Below are 22,642 nucleotides of genomic sequence, written 5' to 3'. Positions count from 1 at the left end.
CTGTGATGCGGCCAGCAGCAATCATGGCCACGCGCATCAGTCTGTCTCATAAGCTGCAGACCGCGGCTTGTGAGACCTCAGCGGGCTAATGCAGGGGGCGGATGATGATGTCATTGTCTCACGCTGCTCTACAGGCCAGAAGAGAAGACGGAGGCTGTGGTGCTGGGAATCAGGATAAGGTGAGTATAAAGTTCATTATTTGTTATATAAACGGGCTGTGGGGCCATCCTACTATATATATGGGGGGAACTGGGGCCATCATACTGTACATATGGGGGCTGGGGCCATCATACTTTATATATGGAGGAACTGGGGCCATCATACTGTATACATGGAGGCTGTGGCCATCCTACTCTACATATGGGGGGAACTGGGGCCATCATACTATATATATAGGGGCTGTGGCCATCATACTTTATATATGGAGGAACTGGGGTCATCAAACTGTATATATGGGAGCTGGGGCCATCATACAGTATATATGGGGGCTGGGGCCATCATACTGTATATATGGAGGAACTGGGACCATCATACAGTATATATAGGGGCTGGGGCCATCATACTTTACATATGGGAGGGGGCTGGGGCCGTCATACTGTATATATGGGGCTGTGGCCATCATACTGTATATATGGAGACTGGGGCCATCATACTTTGTATATGAAGGAACTAGGGCCATCATACTGTATATATGGGGGCTGGGGCCATCATACTGTATATATGAGGGCTGGGGCCATCATACTATATATGGGGACTGGGGCAATCATACTTTATATATGGAGGAACTGGGGCCATCATACTATATATATGGGGCTGGGGCCATCATACTTTATATATGGGAGGGAACTTGGGCCATCATACTTTATATATGGAGGATATGGGACCATCATACTGTATATATGGAGACTTGGGCCATCATATTTTATATATGAAGGAACTAGGGCCATCATACTGTATATATGGGGGCTGGGGCCATCATACTGTATATATGAGGGCTGGGGCCATCATACTATATATGGGGACTGGGGCAATCATACTTTATATATGGAGGAACTGGGGCCATCATACTATATATATATATATATATATATATATATATATATGGGGACTGGAGCCATCATACTTTATATATGGAGGAACTGGGGCCGTCATACTATATATATGGGGGCTGGGGCCATCATACTTTATATATGGGAGGGAACTTGGGCCATCATACTGTATATATGGGAGTTGGGGCCATCATACTTTATATATGGAGGAACTGGGACCATCATACTGTATATATGGGGGCTGGGGCCATCATACGTTATATATGGGATGGGGCTGGGGCCATCATACTGTATATATGGGGGCTGGGGCCATCATACTGTATATATGGGGTCTGTGGCCATCATTCTGTATATATGGAGACTGGGGCCATCATACTTTATACATGGAGGAAATAGAGCCATCATACTGTATGTATGGGGGCTGGGGCCATCATACTGTATATATGGGGGCTGGGGCCATCATACTGTATATATGGGGACTGGGGCAATCAAACTTTATATATGAAGGAACTGGGGCCATCATACTATATATATATATATATATATATATATATATATATATATATATATATATATATATATATATAGGGACTGGGGCCATCATACTTTATATATGGGGGCTTGGGCCACCATACTTCATACAGCTCTGGCAAAAAATAAGAGACCACTGCAAAATTTTTAGTTTGATTTTTCTCTTTATAGGTATATTTTTGAGTAAAATGTAAATTTCTGTTTTATTCTATAAGCTACTAACAACATGTCTTCGAATTTCCAAGCACTAAATTTTGTATTTTTTTTCAGAAAATTAGAAATGGTCAAAATAACAAAAAAATGCAGTGCTTGCAGACCTCAAATAATGCTAAGAAAACAAGATCATAATCATTTAGAAACAACAATACTAATGTTTTAACTCAGGAAAAGTTCAGAAATCAATATTTTGTGGAATAACCATGATTTTTAATCACAGCTTTCATGCGTCTTGGCATGCTTTCCACCACTCTTTCACACTGCTTTTGGGTGACCTTATGCCACTCCTGGTACAAAAATGTAAGCAGTTCTTTGTTTGATGGCTTTTGACTATCCATCTTCATCTTGATTACATTTCAGAGTTTTCAATGGGGTTCAGGTCTGGAGATTGGGCTGGCTATGACAGGGATTTGATGTGGTGGTCCTTCATCCACACATTGATTGACCTAGCTGTGTGCCATGGCGCATTTTCCTCCTGGAAAAAACAGTCCTCAGAGTAGCGGAACATTGCCTGAGCAGAAGGAATCAACTGTATTTTCAGGATAATCTTGTATGCAGCTTGAATCATACGTCCTTCGCAAAGATTAACCTGCACAATTCCAGCCTTACTGAAGCATCCCCAGATCATCACCGATCCTTCACCTAATTTTACAGTGGGTGCAAGACACTGTGTCTTGTACACCTCTCCAGGTCTCCATCTAACCATTAGATGACCAGGTGTTGGGCAAAACAGAAAATTAGACTCATCAGAGAAGATTACCTTACTCGAGTCCTCTATGGTCCAATCCTTATGGTCTTTGGCAAACTTCAGCCTGGTTCTCCTTTGCTTCTCATTGAGGAAAGGCTTTTTTCTACCTTTACATGACTTGAGCCCTGACTCTAGGAACCAGTTACGAACTGTTCTTGCCGTGCTCTTCTCCCCAGCTGCCATTTGCCATTCCTTTTGTACGTCACTTGATATCATCCTGCATTTGCTGAGTGACATTCGAATAAGGTGACGGTCATCCTGGTCAGTGGAGAGTCGTTTTCGCCCTCTGCCGGTTATGGAAGCCCAAATTGCTTTGATAGCAGCCTTCAGCTCATCTGTATTGTTGGGTCTGGTGTCTCTCATCTTCCTCTTGACAATACCCCATAGTTTCTCTATGGGGTTAAGATCAGGTGAGTTTGCTGGCCAATCAAGCACAGTAATACTGTTGTTTTTAAACCAGGTATTGGTACTTTTGGCAGTGTGGACAGGTGCCATGTCTTCCTGGAGAATGAAATTTTCATCTCCAAAAAGCTTGTCGGCAGAGTGAAGCATGAAGTGGTATCAAATTTCCTGGTAGACGGCTGTGCTGACTTTGGACTTGATAAAACACAGTGGACCTTCACCAGCAGATGACATGGCTCCCCAAACCATCACTGATTGTGGAAACTTCACACTAAACCTCAAGCAGCTTGGACTGTGTGCCTCTCCACTCTTCCTACAGACTCTGGGACATTGATTTCCAAATGAAATGCAGAAATTACTTTCCTTGTGGAGTGTGTCAATGACTGTCTTCTGGACATCTGTCAAATCAGCAGTCTTCTCCATTATTGTGGAGCCTACTGAAACAGTCTAAGGGACCTATTTAAACACTTAGTTTGCCTTTGCAGGTGTTATTGTTAATTTTTCTAATTTACTGAGATAATAACTTTTGGATTCACACTGGCTGTAAGCCATAATCAGCAACATTAGCAGAAATAAACACTTGAAATAGATCACTTTGTTTTTAATTACTCTGTATAATATATGAGTTTCTCTTTTTGTATTGAAGAACTGAAATAAATTAACTTTTTGATAATATTCTAATTTTGTGATAAGCACCTCTATGTGTTCTTGGTACATTTCGACTCTTAGGAAAAAAAAACTTTGGCTTTAAGTGCGCTGCCAGACAAATTATCAGATTCCAATCATGTAGATGAATTAATCTCTTTATTCCCAACGCGTTTCGAAGTCCAAACTTCTTCCTCAGGGGAAGGAAGTATGAACTTCGAAACGCGTTGGGAATAAAGAGATTAATTCATCTACATGATTGGAATCTGATAATTTGTCTGGCAGCGCACTTAAATCCAAAGTTTTTTTTCCTAAGAGTTTTATGTGTCGGTCACTGGTGGACCGTTGGATGTGCAGCAGGCTGACAAACTAATCCTATATGCTTTGCTCTCTCCTGGAAAGGGTGAGTATATTTCTTTATTAAACCCTATAAGTCACCCGGATAAGACCCTATTGCGCTCTTGTTTTACCTATAGCTTGGACAAACTTGGTACATTTCGGTGATTTCTAAAACTCAAAAAACACTTTTCAAAATGTTGTAGGGTTCAATTTCTCAGCCATGCAGTGTTACATGGTCTGGGAACATTTCAGTGATCTCTAAAACTGAGAAAAAGCTTTTACAAATTTTGTAAGGCTCCATTTCTCAACCATAAAGTGTTATGTGGTTGGGTAACATTTTTCTAATCTATACAACTGATAAACAGCTTTTAAAAATTTTGTAGGCTTCTGTTTCTCAGCCATACAGTATTATGTGGTCTTGGTATATTTTTGTGGTCTATAAAACTGAAAAAAGCATTGAAACATTTTTCTGGATTGAATATGGTTCTCATCTATACACGTTTGCGGTCATTCTTTTACATTACATTGGAGTAAACTTCCAAAAAACACATTGATTGCTGCAGGAGACTAATTTCTTTCTTTTATTAAAAAGAATCTTGGTTTCAAGAGACATGGCAATTACAAAATGCCTAAGGCATGTGTTTAAGGATGGGAAATGCTGATAATGGTGCACACAGATGCAGAGGATGTGGGGCATGTGCATCTATGTCTGTTGCTGCAGCACAAGAAAGACACCCATCCACGACACATAGGTTCCTGTCATATCCTCACTAAATGAACCGGGATTCATGTAGCTTAAGAAGCAGCTAAACCACTATGCCAAGGTCCAATAAGGGAGACTGTAGTTGAATCTGTGTTTTATTGAACATAGGGTATATACAGTAGATGTGCAGTGAAATACCGATGCTGACACAAGGGGAGTTTAGGAATGAGATGTTCCCAAAATGCACGCTTGACAGAAAATGGAGGACTGGAGAGAAAAATGGGTCTGGAATAGACCATGATGCTTTGCAAACTTACCCAGAATACATTGTGGATTGGAGGGAAAATATAGTAAATAGAATAACACTGCAGTTATGACTTTGGTCAGTAGATGGAGCCAAAGATACAGAAAACATTAAACTATATAGAAATCTGGACATTCTATACATACAGCAATCATTGTATGTTATCGAAATAGACAAGTAGACAGTCAAAGGTTGTGAATTATGCCAGAGACAGAACAGTTCCTGTCCCACTTTGCAGGGTGGCACAGTACACCACTTCTGAAGCTAGAGCAGTACGAACAAGTGGTTGGTTGAAAAGCAGATAATGCTTCTAGTAGGCTTGGCATCACCACCCAGTCTTCCACATGGTCCAGTCTCACCAGCCTAAAGTCTGGATCATTTAATCTTCACCCTCTTTCTCTTTCCTCCCACCATGCTGAATCACAGGAGACTAGTGATCCCACACTAGGACACTCTAAGGAGCTGTCTACAACATAATTTCTTGTTTGGGGCCTCTGAACCTGCATGCTTCAAGAGAAGGGCATGCTGTTTAGTGATGCACAAACCTTACGGCAGCCACGGCCACAAGAACATGATGGTGGGAGATGAGATGGTGACTGACAAAGTCACCGACCCTACCTGGGAAGCTGGTATGCAGAGCGAGGTCAGCAGCACTCAGGGGTTAGAGATTGGCAGCACTGAAACAGACAGGAAGAAAGGCAGTGAGGTGACCAGAATGAGAAGGTGGAAAACTGTTCCGCAGGTCACTGATACTTATGAATTTCTCAGTCAAAAAGTTAGGTGTTCCTCAGCCTAGGACATTTTTAAAGAAAGTTCTGAGATAAAAAAAATGGCAATTTGCAACCTGTATCATGCCAAGATCAGCAGGGGTCTGACCACTAGGAACCTAACCACGACCAACATGATCAGGCACATGTCATCTAAGCACCTGACTCAGTGGGCCAAATGCCTGGGTCCAAGATTGGTGCCAGCAGTTGGTATAATGGCCTCTTTCCTTGTGCTAGGTGCTTCCCAATCCTCTGTCGATAACACTGTAACAGATGACTGTCACCCTGCACCTGTCCTTGCACATTCTGAGGCACCATCAGTAGATACTTCCAAATCCTTGTCCCAGCACTGCGTTCAGCCAGGCCTTGAAACCGAAAAGAAAGTTCCTAGCCACCCACAGGCCAAAATACTAAATGGGAACATTTCCGGTTCCCGCAGATTCATGGTGGCAGCTGTCCCTCGGTTTTCTGTCCCCAAAGGCCATTTTTTTTCCCGGCATGGCGTCCTTGCTTTTTAATAACATGTGTCCAGGAACATTACCCATGCCCTTACCAAAGCACTTACTGTCATTGTCAATTAACTACTGACACGTGGACAAGCGCTTGTGGCCAGGATGCTACATTTTCCTGACAACACATTGGGTGATCAATGTGGAGGCTGGGGTCTAGTCACACCCTGGCACAGCACATGTGCTCCCGTCACTGAGGATTGCTGGCTCTACTTCTATCAGGGTTTCCTTCACCTCCTACAATAGTTTCTACACTCTCTCCTGCTCCTTCTCATCCTTCATGTCCGATGTGGTATCTCAAAGCACGCCGTCCACATCAGCCAGAAGCTGGAAGCTCTGCAGCACTGCCTCAGGCTCTGATGAAGCTAATTTGTCTAAGAAACAAACCGCACACCATGGAAGAATTACTTAAAGGATTAACAGACCAGACAGATCTGTCTGTTTTGCCACTGACCCTCCAACCAGTCATAGTCATGTGTGATAATGGATGTAACCTGGAGGTGGTTGTGAGGCTTGGAAAGCTCACACACGTACCATGCTTGGCACATATGCTCACCTTGGTAGTTCAGTGGTTTCTGAAAACTTACCCAGGTTTTCCAGAGCTTTTGGCAAAAGATACACCATATCATCGCCCATTTCGCAAGTCAGCTAAAACTGCCGCCACGCTGGCAGTGCTGCATCAGTGCATGCAAGTGCCAGCTCACTGACTGGTGTGCAATGTGCCCACTCACTGGAACTCTACACTACACATGCTGGTGTGACACCCCAGAGTCCGGTTGTCACAGTGACATTGCCTCCCTCTAAGAGGTGAAGTCATGCTTGGAGGCAGAAAAGGGACCCCCATGCCAGGTAATAGATTAAATCACAATTTCCTGCTGCAAGTCAGAAAAGGGAGATGCCTTATAACTTCTGGCCAGCAGAGGGGGTAGGTGAGTCAGCTAGAGGTGAGCTGAAGGGGTTGTCATGGAAACAAAGCAGCTGTGAGCTGTGAGGAGAAATGACAACAGCTAATCGTGAGGACATGAGGTAAAGAGATCTTTCTGGAAGATCCTGTCAGATGAAGACAGGGAGCTGATCTGAGAGGAACTCGATAGGCAGCTGATCTTTGAAGAGGGAAAGGACAAGAGCAGAGACTGAGAGACTCTAGGGAAGCTAAAATACTGCATATAGCAGACCCCTGAGTGAAGCGCTAATAAAGAGAAAAGGGACATCAGAGTCCTAGGCTGACAGGAGCTGTAAATCCTGATAGCCAAATCTGAAAGTACAAGGGATTGTAAATTCATGTGCACATTAATCACCTGAGGGCACAGCAGTGGATAAGAAGCCCGGGGCCGAAGGTGAAGAGAACGGTACCCGTGGAATAGGCTCACGCTGACAGCCGTACAGGTTAGTGAAACCTTCACGAATAGAGGGTCGCAGCATAGTTATATACAGCGGAGACCCACACACAAAGTGCAGAAAGGAAGGTCCTAAATCCCCACCTGGCAAGGTGGATCCCCTGAATGCCTCCAGGCGAGCCGGACTCATTCCATCCCCTGTATGTGGTACTCCGGACTGCAACCTACTACCAGTAAAAGGTAAAGAGACTGCACCTCTCTGTGTCTTTCTCTCATTTATCTGCACCCCAACGTTTACAGCCACTTTTACTATTTATTATACAGATATACACCGGCGCTACCAATAGAAAGGGAGGGCTGCTGGTGCCTAGACAGAAGCTGTGCTTGTTCTGCCATAAAAGGGGTGGGCAGTAACCCTGATGAAGAAGCACATTTTGCTTTGAAACGCGTAGGTTTTTGGCCCCAGCTAGGCTCCGTAGCCTTAGCCTGTGACGTCACACGCTGTCAGTGCAGGACAATGTCGGCCCCCCTCAGCTGTGCATCCAGGACGCTACCGGCCGGAGCTTTCCTGGCTCTGCCCAGCTCTCTTCTTTACTTGCACCCCAGTCAGCCAGCTCATTCACTTCATCCTCCCAGCTTCTCACCTGCTTATCCAGCATTTCTGTGGATCATTCACTGTGATCAGCACAGCACCTTCATTCAGCAGAGCTAGGGTAAGTTTATATAAGTCCTTTACCGTTCATCAGTGTATCTTGCTGTGGTAGATTTGTATCTCCTGCACGATTTGAGTATCGGGCTTATGTGTGAAAGGCAGGGCTTTCACTTTTACTTTTACGTTATCATCTTTGAATCGTCCTGTGAGCGCGGTGCCTTTCTCTATTCACTTTTACTATTTATTTAACATCTTTGCCCTGGGACTACAGCCCTACCTGTGGAGGGCTACAACATCATAGCTGTGCCCAACATCCATCCCAGAGGAACAACACCGCAGCGCTGGTCACCTCTGACCAGAATACCACAGATGGCGTCACGTATTTCACCATCTAATAACTTTATTTTCATTTTTACCACATAAAAACCGCACAACTTTCCCCTATTTTATTACTGGACGCCTCTGGGCCAAGGACCAGTTCGCCGCCGCCGTGACACCGTCCCCCATGGAAGTCGACAGGCCCGGTACCGAGTACCCCAAGGCCCCGCGGGGCGCTCCAACTGGCTTCACGAACAGGATTTAGCGAGCCTAGCAAAGTTGGGTACAAGGAGCCTGGCAAAGCTTTGTGCTGTGTGCCATAGACTTTGTTAAATTGAGTGCTAAAGACTTTACTGAGCTTTCAAATAACCGCCATAACTACGTCATACAGTGCGTGCGAGCAGAGAGGGACGTGCAATTGTGGTCAGAGCCAGAAATAAAGCACGACGCGAAGCCCCTGCCCGTGCTCTGACGTTAGTGAGCAAGTGAAAAAGCAGGAAGAAAATGCTCAACGTGGGTGAAGATTCAGCAGCGGTCGCAGCTGCAGCCCCCCCCCCCATAATGCTGCTATCAATGCCATATATACCAGGAGCGGCCTGGTTACCTCAGTACTCAGGGGAGTCGCACACCCTGAGCGATTTTAAAGACAGACTCTGTAGTTTGTTCAAAGTGTACCCTCTGTCAGAGAGCCAAAAAGTCAATATCCTCATTGGCCAGTTAACTGGTGCGGCTCAGAGGGAAGTAAAGTCCTGGCCGGATATTGATAAAAGAACTGTCAAACAAATCTTGGCCAGACTGAATGACACTTTTGATACCCGCACTGCAACAGAGATAAAAATGAGATTTTTTGGGTGCAAACAGAGAGTGCAGGACAGTATACGGGACTATGCCCTTAATCTTCAGGAGGCACTACGGGCTGTAAAGCAGGTTGATCCTGAGAGCGTGCAAGATGAAGATAGATTACTAACAGAGCAGTTCATAGAGGGACTCCAGTCTAACAATCAAAGGACACAGCTGCGCATATTGGCTCTACAAAATCCTGAATTGGACTTTGCACACTTCAAAGATAGAGCCATCAGAGTGCTGCGTGAACCAAATGCTAGCAGCACAGAGCCCTCTCAGCATCCTGCAATTACATACCAGCAGGAGGCAGCATCCTTGCCAAAGACCCCTATTCAAACTGACAAGCTGTCCCAAGATGATGATTCTGCTGCAGACTTACGTCTCCAAGTCAAGGAACTAACCAAAAGTGTGGCTACACTCACAAAAACTGTGCAGTCCCTGCAAGAGATTCCAAAGAAGAAGATCCAGCTGGCCTCCAGTCCAGAAGATGTCCCGTGGCAACAGCAGAGGAGGATCCCACCAACCAGAGGGAGAGAAAGTGATCGTTACGACGAGGACGGACAGCCCATCTGTCACCGCTGCAACAAGGCGGGACACCTAGCCAGAACCTGTCATTTCAACAAGCAACCCCTGGGGCAAAGGGCCAACCCCCCGGAGTAAGATGACCAGGCCCACCAAATTGGCGAGACAAATACGTAGGAGGACGACCAGTCTTGCCTGTTGTGATTGACGGTTTTCCGATGAACGCTTTACTGGACACCGGTTCCCAGGTGACAACGATACCATATGTTCTTTTTAAGCAGTACTGGGCAGATTCAGACATTACTCATAGCCCAGATAAAGACCTTACTATTTTTGCCAGCAATGGTCAGCCCTTGCCTCAGATGGGATATAAAGAGGTGACCATCAAGATTGGCCGAGTAGAATTGCAATCGTAAGGTTTGATAATAGTAGATATTGACAAACGAGAATGCCATCCTATGATCACTTTAGGCACTAATGTAATTGAAAATTGTCCTTGGAGAAATTATTGTTTTGTTACAACAGGTAGCCGAGACCGCCAGCTCCAGTCAGCAACGGGTCCTGCAAAAGGAGATCAGAGCCCTGATGCAGAGACAACAGGTAGAGCTGTCTGGTGGAGAAGTCAGCAGTGTCAGAGTAAGTGATCCTTTCCCCATTGCAGTACCTCCCAGAAGTGAAATGCTAATTTGGTGTCGGGTAGCAATAGGCATAAGGGGTCAACATTACCAAGCCCTGGTAGAACCCATGTACTCTGATAGTAGGCCCACTATCCTGACAGCCAGAGGGGTAGTTGATGTCTGCAAGGGGAGAGTACCAATACTCATCTTAAATTGTGGGGAGAGAGAGGTCCAGTTACCCCGATATGGCATCCTTGCTAAATTGTTCACCGTCAGTAACAATGCAATAGAGACACTAGAACCCTTGCTTCCGTCTGAAGAGGTGGAAGAGAATGCCTCTGAAGGGCAACAGGAGGATTGGTGTCAGCAGCTACATGTAGGCACTGACTCCACCCCTTCACACCAAAAGCATGGGGCTTACCGGGTGGCTTGAGAATTTGAACGGGTCTTCAGCAAGCAGCCTCTAGATTTTGGGCAGGCAAAAGGGGTTCAACAGCATATCCCCACCGGAGATCATCCACCCATTAAAGAGAGACACCGGCCTGTACCCCAAGCACACTACCAATGTGCCAAGAGTATGTTACGAGAGATGAAGGAGGCTGGAGTAATCAGAGATAGTTGTAGCCCCTGGGCAGCTCCATTAGTCCTCGTTAAGAAGAAAGACGGTACTATGAGAATGTGTGTAGACTACAGGCAGATTAACAGCATTACACATAAAGACGCGTACCCATTGCCTAGAATTGAGGAATCACTAGCTGCACTGAGAACTGCTAACTATTTCTTTACCTTAGATCTCACCAGTGGGTATTGGCAGGTTCCTGTGGCAGAGGCAGACAAAGAGAATACGGCGTTTACAACACCAATGGGCCTCTGAGAGTTTAACTACATGACGTTCGGGCTCAGCAATGCACCAGGAACATTTCAGAGGTTAATAGAATGCTGCCTTGGACATAAAAACTTTGAAACTGTTCTGCTTTACCTGGATGACATCATCATCTTCTCCAAAACCTACGAAGACCATTTGAAGCACCTAGCTGAGGTATTCGAAGCCCTGTCAAACTTTGGCCTGAAAATAAAACCGTCCAAATGTCACCTTTTGAAACCCAAGGTGCAGTGCCTAGGCCATGTGGTGAGCGCGGAAAGTGTGGCACCTGATCCTGACAAAGTCACTGTTATCCGGGACTGGAAAAGACCCAGCACTATCCATGAAGTGTGGCAATTTCTTGGGTTAGTAGGCTACTACTGAAGATTTATCAAGAACTTCACCAAGATAGCAACACCATTGCAAGATCTTCTAGTGGGCCAATCCAAGAAGGCCAAGAACAAAAATCTTCCATTCCAGTGGAACAAAAGGATAGAAGAGTCCTTCACCAAGTGGAAATTGGCCCTCACAGGAGATGAGGTCCCCTGGCCTACCCTGACTATGACCAACCATTTGTACTTTACACTGATGTCAGCAATGTTGGATTGGGAGCAGTGCTGTCACAAGTACAGAAAGGCAGAGAGAGAGTGATTGCCTCCGCCAGCAGGAAGCTTCGTCCCACTGAGAGGAACCTCGACAACTACAGTTCCTTTAAGCTGGAGTTCCTCGCCTTAGTCTGGGCGGTAACAGAGTGCTTCAAGCACTACTTGGCTTCCGCAAAGTTCACCATCTACACGGACAATAATCCGCTAACCCATCTTGAAACGGCAAAGCTCGGGGCACTTGAGCAGCGATGGATGGCCCGAATGTCCAACTACGAGTTCACCATCAAGTACCGAGCAGGACATAAGAACGCTAATGCGGATGCGTTGTCCAGGATACCTAATTCACCAGACGGGGAGAAGATCCAAAAGACCTCGAAAAAATCGAGGTACCAGCCTTCCACCGTCCAATTGCAGCCCAGCACTCCAAAGGAGTAAGGAATAAGCGCTTTCTTGTACGAGAGGTAACGTTGAACCCATTACCCCATCATGAGTTGGCAGAGACACAAGACAGTGACCCAGCCGTTCGCCTAGTAAAGGAGTGCATAGCAGAAGCTGATGCACACCCTGGTCCAGATGACCCACAGGAAGCACAGCAGCTATGGAAGGAAAGAGGCAAGCTGTTCATCTACGAGGGTAAGCTGTGTCGGAGGAACATCAACTCGCGGACACACGAACTGGTCTGGCAGGTGGTAGTCCCAAAGAGGGATGCGCCAATGGTCTTAGAGGTGTACCACAATGGAGCAGAACCCTTTTTTGGAAGAAGTTGGAAATTCTGCTTCGTGAAAGATTCTACTGGGTTGGCATGAGGAGTTCCATTGAGAAGTGGTGCCGAGAATGTGGCCCATGCAACCTGCGCAGAAAAGACCGTAGCAGCCAGAGAGCCCCATTACAGCCGATCATCACAAAACAGCCGCTTGAATTGGTAGCCTTGGATTACGTGAAGTTAACTCCAAGTAGGAATGGCTACACCTATGCTTTGACCATCGTGGACCATTACTCAAGGAAGGTTCTTGGTAGTTGTGCCTGTTAAAGACCAAACAGCGAAGACAGCAGCCAAGGCATTTCAGCAACACTTTTGTCGACCGCACGGAGCACGGATACCCTAAACAAGTGCTCACTGACCAATGTCCAGCCTTTGAGGCAGAAGTGTTCCAGGAGTTCTGTAACATGTACAGTTGCAAGAAAATCAGAACGACGCCGTACCATCCACAGACAAATGGCATGTGTGACAAGATGAACCAAGTGGTCATTGACTTATTGAAGACCTTACCTCTGGAAGAACGAAACCAGTGGCCAGAGAAGTTGCCAGATCTGGTGGATCTATACTTTATAATCATACTAGCTGAAGAGAAGTTGCCAGATCTGGTAGATCTGTATTATCATATACCGGTAAAATCCACAAATTGCACTCCGGCCTACCTGATGAGAGCAAGACCTGGCAAGTTACCCATTGATTTAGACATGGGAGTCTTAACACCAGAGACAACATTACCAGATGCAGACTGGAATACAGAGCAGCAACAACAATACCGCAAGGTACAAGAATGTGTGGAGAAAAGTTTGTCCCGAGCAAGACAGAGACAGGAAAGAAATTACAGTCAAAATGCCCCTGCAGTTCCCTTAACACCAGGAGAACAAGTATTTAAAAGAAAGAGACATGTTCACAAACTAAATGACCAGTGGGAAGCAGAGCCATACACTGTGATACCTTCAGACTTTAATAACACCAAAGTATGTATCATCAGCAAAGATGGAGGAGAAACCTTCGAAGCAGTCTCAAGAGATCATCTAAAGATTTTCCCTGATCAATTGAAGGACAAGAAAGAAGTCCAAGACACTCCACAACCCATAGTAGAGGTGGAAGAAAAGATTCAAACTATACTTGGAGAATTTCCTCGGATGTGGACACAAGTAAATCAGGCAATAGTAGTACCAGTACTAACCTTTCATCAGCCTACTCAGGGCCAGACTGGGACTAAAATTCAGCCCTGGCATTTGAAGTTACACAGGCCCACTAGTCACATGGTGACTATATAATATCTTTGTACACTTGTAGGTTACAAGAAGTGAGAGGAGATTAACACGACTATATACATGTAGTCACAGCTGTGCCCAGTATTTCAGCTCAGTCCTATTTATTGCTTTTAGGTACAGTACTCCTCCCAAAGCTCTGTCCCCTTTTGTACGCATGGTGACAGAATTCCTGGCAGAACTGCTATCCATTGGGCAACCAGATACCCTGGTCATAGCCGCCCCTATCATACCTCCCAACTTTTGAAGAAGGGAAAAAGGGAGAAAGACAGTGGTGCGCACAGAGTGCAGCTGCAAATTTTAGGCCACATCCATCTCGCAACTAGTCACACCCATGTCCATGCCCAACCGCACCCATTTAGCACTGCTGATCACACTGACTGGTACTGAGGGCACAGTGGCTGGCATTATGGGCACACTGACTGGCACTAAGGAAGAGAGAAAACAGAGAGAGAGAAAAAAGAAAACAGAGAGAGAGAGAGAAAGAAAGGAGAGAAAGAAAGAACAGAGAGAGAAAGAAGAACAGGGAGAAAGAAAAAGGGGAAAGAAAGAAAGAACAGAGAGAGACAAAGAAAGAACAGAGAGAGAAAGAAAGAAGTAAAGACAAGAAAGAAAGAACAGAGAGAAAGAAAGAGAGGAAAGAAAAAGAGAGGGGAAAGAAAGAACAGAGAGAGAGAAAAAAGAAAGATTAGAGAGAGAAAGAAAGAACAGAGAGAGAGAAAGAAAACGAGGGAAAGACAGAACAGAGAATGAGAACAAAAGAACAGAGAAAGAAAGAAAAAGAGAGAAAGAAATAAAGAAAGATTCATACATACACACGTGGCTCCGCACACCAAGTACACACACGGCTCTGGTCCGTACACCCCGTACACACACAGCTCCTCTCCGTACAGCCCGTATACACACGGCTCCGCTCCGTACACCTAGTACACACGCGGCTCCTCTCCGTACACCTTATACACGCATGGCTCCTCTCCGTACACCTCGTATACGCGCAGCTCCTCTCCGTACACCTCATACACGCACGGCTCCTCTCCATACTCCTCGTACACATGCAGCTCCTCTCTGTATACCTCGTACACGCGGCTCCGTTCTGTACACCTCGTACATGCGGCTCCGTTCTGTACACCTCGTACACACATGGCTCCTCTCCGTACACCTCATACACATCCAGCTCCGCTCCGTACACCTCGTACACACACGGCTCCGCTCTGTACACCTCATACACACATGGCTCTGCTCCATACACCTCATACACACAGCTCTGCTACATCTACCCTGTAAACCCCTCCTGACCCCACACATACTTACCTCATCCAGCACCATGACAACCAGCACAGCAGAGTCTGGCAGACACCAAGAGGCAGGGCTATGCGCACAGGACCTGTGATGAGGTCACAGGAGGGGCGGAGTCAGGGGTCACATGATCAGGGGTCTGGACAAAGACTCCTGATCATGTGACCCCTGACTCCTCCCCTCCTGTGACCTCATCACAGGTCCTGTGTACAGAGAAGAGAGCAGGCAAGTGACGCTGTGAGTGGCTGCGGGGGGGGAGAAGGTCTCAAGCTAGGGCGAGGATGGGGTGCATGGCAGTTTATCTCCCTGCAGTGTGGGATAGAAAAATCCCGGGAGGGTTGGAAACTATAACCGCCGTGCCCGCAGATGGCCGGTGGCAGGAACAACAGCCAGGCCAGTGGCCGCATCAGCTGGCAAGCGACCAGATGAGCGGGCGCTGCTGCCCGCGGCCCACATGACAATGGCCCAGCGGGAAAATGCCCGGTTGGGCATATTTCCAATCCGGGCCTGAGCCTACTGCACCAGATGAAGAAGATACTCTAAATGAAATGGCTCCAGTAGCAGATACCACATCTGCAGTGGAATGCGGAAATCTGTCCCCTGCTAACAGCAAATCTGACAATCTCATGGTGAGTCTAGGAGTAGAGAGAAGGCAGTCTAGAATACCTGTCTTACACAAGTCTACTTATAGCGTAGTGACTAATGCACCAACAGTAGACATCAAAGAACAGGTCAGGTCAACAGAAATACCTATACTGTGTAGATCCACTCGTAGTACTAGAGGTCAGATCCCTTCCCGTTACAGAGATTACGTAATGTAAATAAAGTAATAAGAATGTATAGTAGTAACCGTTAAGCATGAGAGCCTACAGAGACTTACTGTAAGAACCTTTTTTAAAGTATTCGCAAAACCAGTTAAAGGACAATTGGGCCACAGGACTATGTGTGGTCAGAACTGTATTTGTAAATAGTTACTCCAAAAAGGCCTTAAAAATAAGCCACCGGCATGGCCGAAAAGCAGGCCCATCTACAGAGTGTCCTGTAGCCACGCCCAGAGACGACACACAAAGTGAGCTAAGGTGGTTCCCACCAACCAAACTCCAGGTACAAGCACAAAGACAATTCCTGGACATCAGCTTAAGGACTGGTCACTGCAGTAACTGTGCTATTGTTTTCTTTTTCTTGTCTGGTTTTTGATAATTTTTACAATTTTTAAGACTTTGTAGATTTGCATTAATTGTTGCTGTTAACAATTCTTGTTATGTTTCCTCAGTCCAGGAGTATTGAACTTAACTGGGGGAGAATGTGACACCCCAGAGTCCAGTTGTCACAGTGACATTGCCTCCCTCTAAGAGGTGAAGTCATGTTTGGAGGCAGAAAAAGGACCCCCATGTCAGGTAATAGATTAAATCACAATTTCCTGCTGCAAGTCAGAAAAGGGAGATGCCTTATAAATTCTGGCCAGCAGAGGGGGTTGGTGAGTCAGCTAGAGGTGAGCTGAAGGGGTTGTCATGGAAATGAAGCAGCTGTGAGCTGTGTGGAGAAATGACAACAGTTAAACGTGAGGACGTGAGGTAAAGAGATCTTTCTGGAAGATCCTGTCTGATGAAGACAGGGAGCTGATCTGAGAGGAGCTCGATAGTCAGCTGATCTGTGAAGAGGGAAAGGACAAGAGCAGAGACTGAGAGACTCTAGGGAAGCTAAAATACTGCATATAGCAGTCCCCTGAGTGAAGCGCTAATAAAGAGAAGAGGGACATCAGAGTCCTAGGCTGACAGGAGCTGTAAGTTCTGATAGCCGAATTTGACAGTGCAGGGGATTGTAAATTCCTGTGCACATTAATCACCTGAGGGCACAGCAGTGGATAAGGAGCCCGAGGTCGAAGGTGAAGAGAACGGTACCCGTGGAATAGACTCACGCTGACAGCCGTACAGGTTAGTGAAACCATCACGAAAAGAGGGTCAAAGCATAGTTATATACAGCGGAGACCCACATACAAAGCGCAGAAAGGAAGGTCCTAAATCCCCACCTGGCAAGGTGGATCCCCTGAATGCATCGAGGCAAGACGGACTCATTCCATCACCTGCATGTGGTACTCCGCACTGCAACCTATTACCAGTAAAAGGTAAAGAAACTGCACCTCTTTGTGTCTTTCTCTCATTTATCTGCACCCCAACGTTTACAGCCACTTTTACTATTTAATAATAGAATGACACACTGGCGCTAGTCCACTTGGCCTGGAAGGAAAAAAAATGGGGTGTTCCCAGATGCTGCTGGTGATTGACAGGTTCTGTGCTAATACCTGCTAAAAAGAGACAAGCTTAAAATAGATGTTACACCGCGCTATACTGGGAGAGACAAGGGTTAATATTGGACTACTCACTTGATAATGTATAGAAAAAACAAGATGTCCTGGCGGCTGGTTGCCTGGTCTTGGAAATATGGATGGCTGGCGCAAAAAAAATGGGATGAATAAATAAATAAATGAATAAATAAATAAAGCCTATTTGGCTTTTTATCTGATATATATATTTTTTATAAGTAATTATATTTAAACCTGGATTAGGGGACATGTGCCAGCCAATATCCCAGTAACAGTTCCAAGATTGGATACACTCATGGTCGGATTCATTAATAAGTAAGTTTAGCAGAATCTCTTTTAACCCTTAAGGGGTTTGCCCCCCCCCACTTTTGTAAGATAAGCATACTCTACTTGTTTATTCATTCATTCACTTTTTTGGCAGTTACTTACATTTTTCAAGACAAAGCGATCAGCCTTAAGGAAATTACGTTTTTCCTATACACTAACAAGTGAGTGGCTTATTTTCTAAAACAAAACAAATAGGCTTTATTTATTTATTTATTCATTTATTTATTTATTCATTTATTCATCCCATTTTTTTCACGCCAGCCATCCATATTTCCAAGACCAGGCAACCAGCCTCCAGGGCACTTTTACTATTTATTTAACATCTTTGCCCTGGGACTACAGCCCTACCTGTGGAGGGCTACAACATCATAGCTGCGCCCAACATCTATCCCAGAGGAACAACACCACAGCGCTCGTCACCTCTGATAAGAATACCACAGGTGGCGTCACGTATTTCACCATATAATAACTTTATTTTCATTTTTACCACATAAATACCACACAACTTTCCCCTATTTTATTACTAGATGCCTCTGGTCCACGGACCGGGTCGCCGCCGCCGCCGTGACACTGTCCCCCATGGAAGTCGACGGGCCCCCAAGGCCCCGCGGGGTGCTCCACTGGCAAGGCTTGTACCAGCTCCAACACGCCCTTTGGTATTCTGGTCAACCTCCACACATATCGACTGAAGAGTGAGCATGGATATTTAGCATTTATGCAGTTCTCCAAGACTTTGAGGACTCCACAAAGATGGTGAGCTGCGATGATGCCATAGTTAGAGCAACTATCCTACTTCTGTGTCTACTTAAGCTGTCGCTGCTCACAATTAAACATGAAGCTATGTATGCGGACCAGGTGTAGATGGAGAAAGACATAAGACAGAGATTCTAACCAGTCCAACCTCGTCTCATCTGCTCAGAGTGGATTGGGTAACAATGAGGAGGTGGACTCTGAGGAGGAGGAATAGGAGGAACAGGAGGTGGCGGCTAACGCAACAGAGGCTATTACCCACACAACCTTTGTCCCGTCTCTCCAATGTGGATGGGCTGAGGAAGGGAATGAGAAGGAAGAGAGTGAGGAGGAGGTGGAGAGTTGTCATCATGGTGGAGACAGGGAAGTGTTGGCTGTAGGGACCTTGGCACATACGGCAGACTTTACAGTATATACCGCTGATTTTCCCGTGACCCTCGTGTTACGTCCATACGTCCATTTTGGACAAAAAAGAGTACTGGTTGTTCACCCTGCTAAACCCATGCTTCAAAGAGAACTTTGCATCTCTTCTTCCTGAGGTGGAGAAGTCTTCTAAAATGGTACCACATCAGAAGGCCATTGTGGAAGTTATGGTGAAAAAATTCCCATCAGACAATGATATCGGCAGGGGGGAAGCTTCCTTGCCCAACCATGGAGAAGAGGTCAGCAGAGCAAATGTACACTGTCAAGGACGTGGGCCAATTTCATGACACCAGCCAAGCACCAAGGGCCTGATGACTTCGTATTTTTGACATGGAGGGAAATGTTTTTAAAGATGGTCAAGCAGTACCTGGCTAACCAAACAAGTGTACTCCCTAATACCTTTGTGACTTTCAACTATTGGGTCTCAAAGATTGACACATGGCATGCGCTGTCCTTTTATTCCTTAGAGGTGTTGTGCTGCCCTGCAGCTAGCGTCTTGTCTGAGTGATTTTTTAGTGCCACTGAAGGGGTCATAACAGACAGATGCTTTTACCTTTCAACAGACAGGCTCACTCTCATAGAAATGAAGCAAAGCCTGGAGTAGCCCACACTTTTCCACACCAACAGATGACAGCAGCACCTAAAGTGTTTATAATGTTCAATACTTTTGTCATGCCGCCTCGGCATACTCACCCGGCCTCCGCTCCCACGCCGCAGCTCCCCGCCGCCCGACAGCCACGGCAGTCCCTTCTGACAGGCTCGCGGCCGACGGGGTCTCTGCATGCAATGCGCATGCGCCATAGGCCACGGCCGCACCTCCCTCCTGTTACTTGTGCTCCGGCAATGCCCTGACCCAGAAGCACCTACTGACCAATGGCAGACCAGACAGGGCCATATCAGGCCGCTCCCCCCTGAGGGAGGCGCCTGATCATTGTGTTTGCTAGCACACTGGACCCTGCTTCCTCGTGTGCTCTCTGCACTCTCACTGTCCTGTCTTCAGTGATTCCTGCAGTAGCCTCGCTGTCCTGCCATTAGTGTTCCCTGCAGTATCTCCGCAGCCCGGTGTTCCTGCTCCATCCTGCTATCCACACTCCAGTCCTAGCATAAAAGCTGTCCCACCATCGACAAGGTGACTCTGTGGTCGGGGCGGTCCTACTCTGTCTAATATTAAAAACCTTATCATGTGTCAAAGTTGACGTCTGTGTGAATAAGGGCAGACAAGGACCGGGTCCCAACCACCGGACACCAGTCAGGGGAAGCCTTTAAATACAATTTCCAGCTCAGGAGAGGGAGGCCACACCCCAGCTTGCACAGAATGCAAAAATAAAAAGAAAAAACACAAAAATTGAGCTTGGTTTGAGTTGGTACACATGCAGCATATAAATGCATGTTCACATGGCCAATAAGCATACATAACCTACAAAAGACAAAATGAAAAAAACCCAGCTGTAATTAAATAAGTAAAAGCAAAAGTGCATTTAAATCATACAGCGTTCTTAGTAATACTGTATTTAATCAAACATAGCATAAAAGCCGTCCCACCATCGACAAGGTGACTCTGTGGTTGGGCCGGTCCTACACTGTCTAATATTAAAAACCTTATCATGTGTCAAAGTTGACGTCTCTGTGAATAAGGGAAGACAAGGACCGGGTCCCAACTACCGGACACCAGTCAGGGGAAGCCTTTAAATACAATTTCCAGCTCAGGAGAGGGAGGCCACACCCCAGCTTGCACAGAATGCAAAAATACTAAGAAAAAAAAAGATAAAAAACTCCAGTCCTGCTTCCCTTGTTCCTGGTCCATCCTGCTATCCACACTCCAGTTCTTCAGTCCTAGTCCTATCCTGCCTCCTGTGTTCCTGCTCCATCCAGCTATCCACGCTCCAGTACTACAGTCCTACTACAGTCCTGCCTCCTGTACTCCTCCATCCTGTTCTCTACGCCTCAGTCCCGCACTCCTACTCCAGTCCGTCCTGAGCCGCCCCTCTCGGTACCGGCTATCGTGGTACCCGAACCCCTGGGCCTGCTCCTAACGATCCCTGTATAGGGGTCGGCTCCACCTGGCAGCTCGCCCGGGGTCCCTCGGTGCCACCGTCCAGAGGGTCCACTCCTGGAGATTCTGGTTCCTGACCAGCCGTGGTAACAACTTTAATGAGGACTGCCAATTATTGCCTTTCAGGGGTCTATGGATGACCCTCATCATCATTTCTATCAGACTATGCACTTTCTACAAAGCCTTTAGGACTGTATAAGTACGTCAACTACACTTTCAAATTATTTTCGTTCAAAAATTTTTTATGGATTCAATATTCATCCATACAGTTTAACACAGTTGTTGTTGCATTACAGTGGTATGTATAACTTGGAAAAAGCTTAGAAAAATATTTCAGCATTAGATTACTCACCCATAGAGAATTTCGTGCTTTCTGTCACATTTTGGTGATATATAAGAATGCAAAAAAGCATTTGAAAATTGCGCTTGTTTGCTTACATTTTTTAACCATACACGTACACTATTCCGTGTTCTGAGTTACATTTTTGTGATATATAAAACTCAAAAAAGTTTAATTATTTGCTGGGTTCCATTTCTCAGCCGTACAGTATTACTTGTTCTTGGGTACATTTCGTTGCTATATAACCCTCAAAAAAGTTATCGTTATTATATTACTCATTTATACACTATTCCATGGTTTGGAGTACATTTCCTTGGTATATAACCCTTAAAAAGTTGTTCAAAATTAAGGATGTTATATTGCTCATTCATAAGATATTACATCTTTTTGGGTATATTTCATTGCTGTATAAGCCTCAAAAAAGTGTTAAAATATTTATCGGTATTATATTTCCCACCCATAAACTGTTCCATGGTCAGGAGTACATATCATTTGCAAATAACCCTAACAAATACTTGTTCAAAATGTATCGGAATTATATTACTCATTCATAGGGTATTACATCTTTTAGGGTACATTTCGTTGCTATATAAGCCTCAAAAAACGTCAAAATTTATTTTTATTTTATTGCTCATCCATAGACTTTAAAGGGAACCTATCATCCCCCAGGCGTTTTTAAGTAAAAGAGCCACTTTGCGCAGCACTAATGCTGCATTCTGTCAAGGTGGCTATTTTATTTAGCGTCCCTTCCACTGCGGAAATAATCACTTTTAAAATTGGTCAAAAATACCTGAATTTTGACCGGGGGACAGGTCTTTCCCCCTCTGACACAGACGCCTCACATCCATCACTCATTTCTTCCTTGAGTCTTTGCTCCACCTTCTCAGCATTCTTTTGAAATCCTGGTGCCTGCGCTGTACTATATTTTCTTGGGCATGCGCAGTTAGCGATGCCCGTGCTGTCACATCACATCCTGGCCCTCCTATCGAGCCTGTGTGTACGTGCGGCCGAAGATCCTGCCCCGCAGTTGCTTATGATTTATTCACAATGCGGGGCTGGGAATCTTGGGCATGTGCAGTAGTTCTCTGCGGCTCTCATGCCCAAGATTCCCAGCCCCGCAGTGTGAATAA

This window comes from Dendrobates tinctorius, unplaced genomic scaffold, assembly GCF_039654945.1.
Source record: "Dendrobates tinctorius isolate UK_male_01 unplaced genomic scaffold, ASM3965494v1 ptg000044l, whole genome shotgun sequence".
NCBI classification, from domain to species: Eukaryota; Metazoa; Chordata; class Amphibia; order Anura; family Dendrobatidae; genus Dendrobates; species Dendrobates tinctorius.
Note: the sequence above shows the minus strand (reverse complement) of the source record.